This window comes from Pleurodeles waltl, chromosome 11 (genome assembly GCF_031143425.1).
Source record: "Pleurodeles waltl isolate 20211129_DDA chromosome 11, aPleWal1.hap1.20221129, whole genome shotgun sequence".
Taxonomy (NCBI): domain Eukaryota; kingdom Metazoa; phylum Chordata; class Amphibia; order Caudata; family Salamandridae; genus Pleurodeles; species Pleurodeles waltl.
This window is the reverse complement of record NC_090450.1, coordinates 755592161-755604416: the sequence shown is the minus strand read 5'-3', so window position 1 is coordinate 755604416 and position 12256 is coordinate 755592161.

Genomic DNA, 12256 nt, shown 5'->3' with positions numbered 1-12256 from the left:
ATGCATTTGGGACTCTCCTTTTTTCTTTGCGAACTTTTGAGCAGTCATTGCAAAACTTTCGATCACCCACCAGTGTAGAAGAAAAGAAAAAGAAACATAGGTCTGGAAAGTTAGTGAAGAGTCGTCAAAAAGGTGCAAAGTTATTAAGGGGCAAACATCAGGTGAATTTTCATTTCTACTAACTGTAGTTATAACTACAGAGCAGCTATTGCAAATCTGTGCTCTCTCTCTCTTTGTATACATATATAAAATTCATTGAAAAAAAACAAAGGTTACAGGGATGTTATAATTAGGAATTAGAATTAAAAAAATAAAACACAGAAATTCACTTACAAAAGCCAAAGGTTACAAGGATGTTATAGTTAGGCTGACATTTTAAACGTACAAATCCAGAGAAATTCTCCTGTTATAGTTAGAGTTATCTCAAGTAAATATAACTCGAGCCCTAAGGAAACTATTACTTGTGCCTCTGCCATGCACAGTTTTTTGTCAAGTATTTTACTTCAAATGTTACATTGATATTATCAATGATGTTATCAAAGATGTCATGAGTGCTGTAATGTTTTAGATAATAAGCAGTTCATGGCAAGGGTGCAAGTTATAGTTACCTTAGGGCAGGAGATGACTATCTTGCTCCAGGAACACCCTCCCCCAGAGTCCGGTCTGAATATTTATTTTTTTCGGGGAGAAGGGCTATGCGGCCCACCTCCCCAGGCTGATCTTGGCCACAGGGACCCCATCCCTTGTGGCCTGGCTTAATGTTTCTTTCTTGAGAGGGGGCAGTGTGACCACCCCCCCTCGCTGAGCCAATCTTGGCCCCAGGGACCCCATCCCCTAGCCTAATTATTTATTTTTATTTTGGAGAGGAGTGCTGTGTGGCCCCTCTCCCCAGGGGGGATTTTGACACAGAGGACTCCATCCCCTGGGGCCCGGCCTTGTGACCTAGGTGCCCCCCCACCAGGGCACCCACTGAAAATGCTGGGGACAATGTGGTGAGCCTGAAGGCCCCCGCTCCCAACCTCCTGTGGGAGCTGGCATTGCTGTCACTGGGAGGGAGCTGCTAAAGGAGCTCCCTCTCTGTGAGAGCAGCTTCCTCTGTCTCCCTGCCTGCATCTTTGCAGGCACGGAGACAGAAAAAACATCTGCTTGCAGCGAGGGAGGGCTGTTTGCCAGCTCTCCTTCACTGTGAGCAGAGTGTTTGCTGTGACTTGGTGGTAGCTGTCAAAGCAGCCGACAGTGAGCAAGAGACCCACGTCTGGGCATCCCCTCGCAATCAGTTCGGGCTGGACTGTTCCCAAGGAAAGCAGGGTCAAGACTGATTTGCATATGGCTCAGTCCAAACTGGGGTGATGTGGTGAGCAAAACAACAATAGATTGAACCCAGATCTGTGACTGGGGGTGAGTGTTTGAAATGTTTCAACATGCCGTCCAACATTTTATTTTGTGATGTTGCTATGTGTGCTCCAATTGGCTAGGGTATGCCCAGATGTGGGTCCCTTGCTTGCAGTGCCACTGGATTCAACCTAGCCTGACTGATGAGGGGTGAATCACTGAAACCGGTATCCTGATGCTTGTTTCTAGTCCAGGGAGAACCTGGCTTGGCAGTTCGGGCTGCAATGTTCCCATGGGGAGCAGAGTCAAGACTGATTTGCATATGGCTTAGTCTAAACTGGGGTGATGTGGTGAACACAATAATGATGGCATAGACCAAGGCCTGTGACTGGGGAGTGTTTGAAAAGTTTCAACACTCCATCCATCATTTTATTTTGTGATTTTGATAAGTATGTTGGTTCCTCTGAATCCACTCTCAATCTTGAGTTGAAGTTCCCTAATGGGCTCAACACGGATGAAAAGCTTCATACTTGGTAGTAATATTGCAAGTTGCCCAGTGGGAGTAGATTGGGTTTGGTTATTGTAATTTGATTGTTTTGTTTACTTGGGTCTATATAGCTATGCTATGGTATTCCATATTAGTTTGTATGACTAGGCAACGGTTGTCTCACCTTTACGTTTGCATATGTTTTTTAATGTATGATGTAAAGCTTATCCACCCATAGACATGCTGTAGTTCATCAGTGATAAATTATGGAAATGCAAAACATGTAAATTGTCATATGGGCATTAATAGAGGCACACACTTGTTGAGCATGCATGCCCACTTGGACTCAACTGTGCAGTTTAATTACTTATGTATCATAATCAATTATTTCATTCATGAGTGTATAATTGTGTTTGAATATAGAGTGTACCAGCATTGACAATCAATTGAGTATGCATGTCATATTTCACTCACGTGCAATGAATAGGGTAGCACTGAATTTTCCCACTTGGGCTCAATTGTGCAGTTTCGGTTGTGAAAGCAATATAATTAATGATTTCACTCATGAATGTGAATTTATGCTAAAGTATATGAAATATATAGTCTCAATGAAAGTAGGAATCTGGAGTATATTTCAGTTCATGAGAAGGTATCATGATGATTGAAATGTTTAGAGTGTGCACAATATAAAATGATGTACTTATTACCATACAGGAGTGCCACTGAACACAGAATTTGAGCAATGAATGACATAAAATTCATGATTATTTTATTGCCTCATAACATTGACTTAGTTTGAAGATGAAATTCTGTAAATGATTGACTTTTATTTGTGCAAAATGTAACAGTGTTTGGTGAAATAGTGCAAACTTTTTTCAGTTTCCATGGTGATGTTACATTTTTAAACAGGCAAAATGGTGCAAATATTGTGTGATCAAGGTCGTTGGTGGGGATCGAAATGTGTTACGGTGAACCTGGGTGGCAAATAAAGAACATATCAAGAGCAATACTCTTTTGTGTGCATCTATCCTGTAGGAGGAATCACATCTGTGGATTGCTGGTGAATGAATTTATATATATATATAGATAAATATACAGTGCAGCTCTCTCAGGGGGAATATAGGTATTATGATGAGAAGCACAGCTCTGGATAACTATGAATGCTAAAGTGCAAGGCTCTGAAAGAGTTTGCGCATAATCAAGAGCAGTTAGTTTCATTGTTGAGAAGCACTAAATCACTTTGAGCATAAATAATGAATCTTTAGGGCACTCGTGTTATTAGTAAATACTAAACTCAGAACATATCGTTGTAATGAAGAGTCTTGATGATATAATCATGATCAGAGTTTACTAATCTGCATACTGTCAGAAGGAAAGCTTGGAGTGAGTCTGAATATGATTTGGCTCACTGCTCAGAATTTTAAAGTATAGATCTCATTAGGACTCTGCTTTCTAATTGTTATTATATATGTATTTCGAAGTTAGTATTTATTATCAAGAGCACAGATTGATTGGTGTTATTAAAAAGAGAAATAATCTGAGTTTACTATTATTGCTAACAGACCTTTAAGTGACTTTGGGTATTATCAAAGCCAGTGTTCATGTTAACATTAGCCTGGGTTTTGTCAATGCAAATTGAGCTATTATGTTATTAATAATGGCAAGTATCAAAGGGACCTAGCTAATTGTACTAACAATACTCTGAGTGAATCAAGAATAGAGCTATGAGTAACTCAGGGTGATATCAGGAATACATCGGTTTTCAAGAATTATAGCACAGAACAACTATAGCGATAAAATCCATTTTAGCCAAGCTTGCATGTAAAAAATGAGCAGAAAAAGCTTTAAAAGAATATCTTTTGGAACATTTGCCTGGAATATACCAATCTTCAGTATTACCATAAGCAGTACATGTCTTGAATGTAGCCTGTTTAGATTTATATTACAACTTCTGGCACAAAGCTGTGATGTATTCAAAATTGTTAAGAGTTTTACTCACCGAGTGTTAAGAATCACACTGCTGGCACCGTTAATTACAGGACGAGTCAGCAGAGTGAGGAGCTGGACAGTAAGGTGCCTGTCTAGTTGTTCATGTTCTCCTAACCCCTGCAGCTTCCAGATTGACAGCAAGGCTGTAGGTCTCGTGAGACCTTAGGTGTTCGTGAGTAGCAGTAGCCAAATAGAGGTTTCTTCTCCTGGTTCTTGCTTGGCTACAATGCCATCCAAGAACAAGAAAGAGATCCGCGTCTCACTGCCACCCATTTTCCTGCACAAAGGACTTCTTTCCTTGCTCGCAACCTACCTCAGCCTCTAATGCTTTAGAAACCTGCAGTCTTTGCTATTTTCAGTTTTTCCCTCCTACAGAGTGAGGTGGCTGTTTTATTTTATCTTTGTGTGTTCCCTGGTGTACTGAAGGATACCTTGGCTTAACCTGCAAAAAGAGGAGTTTATTTTTTGATTTGAGTTATTCCCTTATTCACTGGTTCTGTGTTGAAGGGTGTCTTCTATACTGGGGGTATGTACCAGGGGTAAAAAGGGATTAATCAGTATATAGTCATTAACCGAACATATATTATATTGTCTAGTCTCCTTGTATGCACCATAGAAATAACCTCCACAGAAAATTACCCTACTACATTACGGGGGTGAAGAGGTCTAGGCGGAGTCTAGTAACACATCCATCTTTGAGGAAGCCTTCCTCCTGGCTATCTCTCTCACTCTTCATCCTCCTTTTGCCCCATTTAGTGAGCTACTAATACTCATTGGTTCTGTCAAGTATTGGGTTTTCCTGTCAGGGGATTAGCTAGAAACTCTTTGCAACATCTAGACCCCACTCAACCATATTTTGTGGAAGCAGACGCCTCACAGTTGTCTGCTCTCAAAGAGACAAAGAGTCTGATCACATGCATTCCATCGCATATTTCTTAAAGAAATTGCTCCTGGAAGAACAGAATCATACCATTTTAAAATGCAAATTATTGGCTATTAAACTGGCCTTCCAAGAGTGGAGGCACTTTCTGTTGGGTGAAAGACAAGTAAGAATGATCTATTCAGATCATAAACTTCTACAATTTTTTCAATCTAGTCAGATGTGGTGGGTTCTGTTCTTCAATGAATATGATTTCATAATCACCTACCGCCCTTAAGGCATAAGCTATTACAAAGCTGCCAATCTTCGATTGTGGCAGGTCATCCTGGAACACCCAAAACCAGAGATGTCTGCACTCGTTGCTTTTAGTGAAACACCTTATCCAAGGATGTGCAGACCTTGTCCCATTTGCACCTGTAACAAAGTGCAGCATACTCCTCCTTCGGGCCTTTAGTGCCATTACCCATGCCCACCCAAGCCATGGCACTCCCTAGCATGGACTTCATTACTGACCTGCCCAAGACCCGAGGATATAAAACAAAACTGGCAGTAGTGGATCTTTTTTCCAAAATGGCCCATTTTACCCCTTTGAAAAAACTCACAATGTCTTAATCAATTAATCAGGAATTTGTAAAGTGCACTACTCACCCGTGAGGGTCTCAAGGCCCTAAGATCTAGTCAACATATTCCTTCACAATATAGTGCTATACGATTCTTACCATGGGAGTAAGACTACTAGTTTAGGGCGGCAGCACCACCACATGTGGATGACTGAGTCAGTCCCACACCAACTGGAAGCTGTTGGCCTGATTTTGTTGGCCAGCTAGCAGCACCTCACCCAAAGCTAGAAAGTAAAGGTGATTTGTGGCAGCCTAGAAACATGACAATATGATCATACCCCTTTCTCTCAGTCGCACTGTCTCACACATGCAAAAGCAGACAGAGATGCATAATAGGTTTCAAGCAACAGCATGCTATGATAAAAGGCATATGCTGTGATTATTAGTAAGTTGAAATCTAATACAGTGGTGATTGTGACCGTTAGAGTGAAACATATAAACAATCCCAAAATCCTAACATAACCATGAGCCTAAGAATTCCTACCTAGACCCTAATGCCTAATATGAGACTATAACAGTGTTAGCCCTTCTGCCTGCCCTGGTCTGTTGAAGAAGCCCTGACACCACACCTGAAAAAAAGCACGAGTCTGCCTGTGGTTCTACTGGCATTCCTCTAGGTTGCCTTGAAACACAAGGCCAAGATCAGTGATGCTGTCAACGAAGTGGTGCACAGCACAAGATGGCGCTGGCTGGAATGCCCTCTAGCCTTCCTTGGCCTATGTGGTGTTTATATAAAAAAAAGTGCTCTGTTCTGAGAACAGGCTTGATGTAATAGTATGTTCATGGTTAAAAGGCTACCTCCGTAGCTCTTGGATCAGCAATACTAGGTAAACTATTGTATATAAATATGACAGCTTTGAGCAGGGGACAGAGTGAAATGTGTATAAGGGACAGATACATGTGGAACACAAACAAGTATGTTTTCTGAGAAAGGCAGCTGATAAAATATATTTAAAAAAAAGCTAAAATGAGCTATGCTAAAATATAACAAAATGAGTAAAATCAAATCAAATGTGTATGCTTCTTAAAGACACTGATTATGGGCCTAAGACCTAAAATATGAGTGCCCAATGTAGGCACTAGAAGGAACTCACAGCAATAGTTACATTTCATGGACTTACAATGTTTACTGTCTTCCCTAACCAGTAATTGGGTGTAGGCGGTGCCTTTTGCTGAACAATCATACAACAATAGCATACATACCACGACTGGGGTATTCACCCTTCTTTTTCATCACAGGACAACATCCTAGAATCATACCAGAATTATTGCCTATTGGTAGTAACAACTCAGCTGCTGGTAGAAACCCACAGTCACTGTCCTACGTATGGACAACAGTTCAAAAACAGTTGACAAAAGCAAATGATCAGATTAAAAAATATACAGATTGGCATCATCGACTTGCATTGACATATAAAGAAGACTTTCCACAAAAAATCTCCATTTAGAAGGGCCACAAAAACTTCAACCATGCTGCCCTGGTCACTTTATAATAACAAGGATCACCAATCCTGGGTTGTGAAACTGACATTGCTCGATGACTACCACAAACGTTCCTTTGCTTCACACTTACCTGTTACAATCATATGCACCCTTTACCCAGCTCAAGCCACCTCCCCCACCTATCATGTTGGAGTATCAGGCTGAATATGAGGTACATTGTATCCTAGATTCCAACAGATTACAGTGGAGAGTGCCCTACCTAATATATCATGGGAACCCGCAAATAATGTTCATGCCCCCTGTTTACTCAGGCTCTGTCATGCACATCATCTCGAAAAACCCAGGCCTGTGAGGTGATCATTGGGTGGGGGCACTGTTAGGAATTGTGCTGCCTGAACTGTGATTTGCAAGGGGAGTCAACAGAATGAGGAGCCACACAGAAAGGTGCTGGTCTGGTTGTTTGTGTTTTTCCAATCCCTGCAGCTTTGGAATGACAGTGAGGCCAGAAATCTCAGAAAATCTTTGGCACTCCTGAGACGCGATAACCAAACACAATGCATCTCTTCCTGATCCTCGCTTGGCTACGCCATCCAAGGACAACAGAGAGAGAGATCCGTGTGCCACTGCCTCCCGCTTTCCTGCATAGAGGACTTGTTTCCTTGCCTGAATCCTACCTCAGCCCCTCTCGCTTGAGAAATCGGCACTCTATGGTTTTAGTTTTTTCCTCCCAGTATTTTGGGTCTTGCCCTGCCTCACAGATTGAACCCGCTTGGAAACTGGATTCTGGCTGCAATTTATTTTGGTTACTCAAATGCTCACGCCTCCCATGTAATCTTCCAGACGGTTATCCCTCAAGACTTCAAAAAGCTTCTTTGATGCTTTGCAGGTCAGTCCTAGAAAATTATAGGCTGTTCTGGACACAAAGAATGCTCCTATTCATGTGGTCCATTGACCACTTAATCATGACATTGTTCCTGTGCACCCATCATCAGTGTGGTCCTAATCTGTGCTATTAGAACAATAGTTGATGTTTTATTTAACTTTTGTGTGTCCCCTGATGAATGGAAGGATCCTTGGACTAAGCCTGCATCCTTACCTTGTAGACCTATTCCCTCATCCCCTAGTTCTATATTCAAGGGGGAGTTATATACAAGGGGTGTATATACCGGGGTAAAGGTTGATTGATCAGTACACAGTCATTAACAGATTGTTTTTGTGATTGTCATGTCCCCATGTGCACAACATAGAAAGGACCCCCACAGAAAATGACTCTACAGCATTGCATACTACCATACGAAGAGGTCTAGATGGAGTCTAGTGACACATCCATCCTTGAGGAAGCTGGCTTTGTTGAGTATTAGGATTTGATTGTCAGGGGTTTGGGTAGAAATTATTTGCTCCTGCAGAACTCTACAAACCAGGTGAGTGAATCTTGACACCTGGATGCTTTGCGTCAGCCAGCCAATGCATCCCCTAAGCTGGGTGCCCAATTATATTTTTATTGCTTCAAAAATAAAGGGCATTGTGGTCTAACATCATGGACACCTCTGATGTTAGAGGGTCACCTGACCTGCAGAGCATCTCCTACATATCTTTGCTATACTCCTTGCAGGAGTTTATACCCCTGTCATTGGAGGAATCTGCACAAGGTTTCAAGCTTTAGGAGCTGCAATCCCATTCTGATCCAAAATTGCTATGTTTTGGTGCACCTTAGGGTTCAGCATTGAGCCCAACACTGTTTTTAAAAGATTTGTTTATATATATGTATGTATATATATATATATATGTATATATATATATACACACACACACACACACATATATATATATATATCACTTTTAGCTTCACTTGTTAAATCTTTCAGTGTACAAATTGTGTCTTACACCAATGACACCCAGATTTTCTTTTCCCTGGGCAGAAAGGCACCTAGTGCTTTTAGTGTATTTATGGCCTGCCTCACAGCAATTTTTCAATGGATGCACTTCAGTAACTTATGGTGTAATGCTAGTAAGACATAAATTCTGTTATTCGGTTTACCCCCCCCCCCCCCCCCCCCCCAACTGAAATAATGAATGCTGGCCTGGCTTTGTTCCACCACCAACTCCCATGGCTACTATAGAATGAAAATTAGGGATGGAGTTTAACAGTTTTGTTTCATTTTGTCCTCAGGTGGTGGGAATTGTTGGATCCTGTTTTGGACTTCTGAAATCCTTCAATAAGTGTATGTATCTCTTCCACCTCAGAAGCAGTAAATGGTGATACATGTCATTATCACATCAGGGTTGGCTTATGCCAATGCTCTGTATTGTGGCCTTCCAGCCATTCAACTTGGGAGACTCCAACTGGTGCAGAATGCTGAAGTACAGTGTTGAGACTCCCGAGAGGGGATCATATTCGTCCCCATTTGAAAGAGCTGCAATGGCTACCTATTAAGGAACAAGTAAGGTTTAAGGGATTTGTGCAGGTACATAGAGCTTTTTATCAAATCCCTCCTCTGTGTTTGGCTGACCGGATGGTCCATCAAGAACTCTTCATTTATCTAATGCCCTGACAGTGGTAATCCCCCGAATCAAGAGAAGACAGTGAGGTGGAACCTCTTTCTCCTTTCTTGCTGCCAGGGACTGGAATGCTCTTCCTTTTCATCGTCAGGCAACAAGGGATGTATGTGTATTTAAACGCAATCTTAGGACTTTACTTTTTAGTGTGGCATATCAATAATCTGGTGCCCGTAGGTTGGTCAGCAAAATCTTTCCAGCACAGGGACACTCATTTAGTAGCTGTGTGCTTTACAAATCTCTGTGACTGATTGATTGATAAAGCTGTATTTTAGCAAAACAAAATGATAATGGTGTTATTTCACTGCACATGATTGTGGGGCCATATTCTGTTGCTCAGCAATCTGCATGCTTGTTGTCCGCCCAAAACTCAAAGAGCCTTTGTTCCCAGACAATGGTATGTTATCCAACTTAACTGTTAAAATATGACCCTTATTTCTACTGAGCCTACAATATTTTGGGGGAACTGTGTTCTGTATTCCTCAAGGTATTTGCTGACCATTTTATAACATAACCTAATTCTACCAATGGTTGGTATTTCTTCTTTCATCATATCCAAGACCAGCCTCTTCCTTAACTAAGAGTATGAAGTTTGAAGCATCTCTACTCTCATTATTTTTGGAGATTTATTATCCCCAACAATGCATTATCTCCATGTAGCCTTTACTTTCTTTAATGACTACATATTACCTTGCCTCATGATATTCATGAATTTAGCTATACAAGTTCAAAATTCATATGTGGCCCCCACTTTTAGGTACAAAATATTGGAAGACCCACCTTACCCTTACACCTTTCAAAGACACAACATCACCAACTATCTTAAATGTTTTTGCTCTTTTGATAGACTTCCATATTTAATCAATGTAGGATTTCTCCAAGGCTAGGCAAGTTTGGATTTGTCTGCCGCGTTTGATACCATTTTGCCGCATCTGATGGTACAATATCTTCACCAAGCAGGAGTCAGAGAGAAAGCCTTGAGTATTCTGAAGTCCTTTCTATGTGAGAGGTCCACCATACGAAGTTGTGGTGACTTCCGAACTGCCCCACTCCAACTAACCTGTGGGGTTCCTCAGGGCTCCTCTCTTAGCCCCACTCTGTTGTATGTGGCCCCACTGACTTGACTTATCTGCTCTTTCAGCTTTTTGGCCACTTCCTCTGCAGATGACGCTCAGCTCATCATTCCTGTTAACAAGAACTAGGAGGTGACAGATAGATTCCATCACCGTATGAGCGAGAATAATAAATGGGTGGGCCATAAGTGGCTTAAAATTAATAGCGACAAAATGGAGATCCTATTCTTTGGCTCCAGCAATGATTTGTGGAGCTCTCATTGGTGGCCACAATCTTGCGGTGACCTGCCTGTTCCCATAGCATCAACTAGAAACCGTGGGATTGTGTTTGACAATTCTCTATCCTTCAAGTTCCAAGTAAATTCGACCATTAAAGCTTGTAATTGGATTCTAAAAACCCTGAAGAAAATGTTCCTCTATCTCCAGGAGGAACTTAGAATTTCAGTGTCTCTGGCCTTGGTGATCTCTAAACTAGATCACTGCAACATGCTGATGTTGAATATTGATAAAGGTTATCTCGAAAAATTGCAACTGATTCAGAACACTGCTGCCCGCTGGATATTAGATCTTTCCTGCTCAGGCTCCAGTGGGAGGGACAAAGCTTTCACAGTGGCAGCGGCAAAATGCTGGAATACTCTTCCTCTGTCCATTAGGAAGGATGATAGCCTCTTATCCTTTAGGAAGTAGCTAAAACAATTTTTTTTCCCCAATAATTCTCTTTAGTTCCCGGCAGCTGCCTGCCACATTTGTGTCCTTCACTCATTCTCACTTTTTGCTGCTCAGCACTTCGATGCTACGGTCGGAATGCGCTCTACAAATACTAATACAAATACAAATACCCCTGCCCAGCAACCACACTGTTAACATTGTTCCAGCAACACTAATTACCATGTTAAATGCTGAAATGGATAAATCCCAAACGCATATTTTGTCTAAGACTGCATATGTAAGCTAAACACACCTGACACATTTGACATCAAAACCATATATTGCCATTCTAGTGCCATTCAAACTCCCACTTTTGAATTAAAGATCAAACAAAAAAGACACTGACAGGGTTATACTGACAGGGTGCATTCTGACTCACACATGAGTAAAAACAGCTTGATGACTGAGTAAGCTGCCAAGGGCTCTGGAGAAGTCTAGACACTGCCTCCATGTAGGTTTTTGTGGCTGAAACAGCCCACATGACAGACTGGCCTAGCCTGCACTAATTTGATTCCTACTATGCAAATTTGGTCTGGGTGATGGCACAATTTGGGTAATTATGACCGAATGTCATCTTACTGTCACTCGCGCAGGCAACAGCCCCAGGACAGTTTTAAGCAACTCACTAGACTTAGGTTTGGGAGGGACAAAAAGAGTTCCAGTGCCCCAAGCAAATTGCCAGTGGAACCCACCAGCACCCACTGTCTCAGATTAAGAACTGTAATATTTGGGAATAAGGCTAAAGCAATTATTTTGAAATGCATCTAAACCAAGTGAGAGAGAAAGCATGGATTATAAATATCTAATTGTGTCTTTAAAATCTGTGCCCTCCTTGGTTTTTCCAGAGCTGAATGTAGTAGATTAATGGCCAACAGATGTAAATAAGATTGGCCCTAAAGTTTAGTGTTGCATTCTGTGTAAGTAGTGCCCCTTTAAAGGCAGACTGCAGAAGGTTTCTACATTAGAATATAAAGGTTGTAAGAGCAAGACAGCAACCATGGATGGAACATAAAAAAGTATAAAATGAATTGTGATACCTGTATATGTGTGACAAATCCTGTGTTGTTAAAGAATCTCCTTTTGTCCTGATGAAACATCCTGATATTCCATAGGAATACAGGAAAACATGGGCATGGGTATTTGTGGTCCTTTCAGCCATGGGGATTAA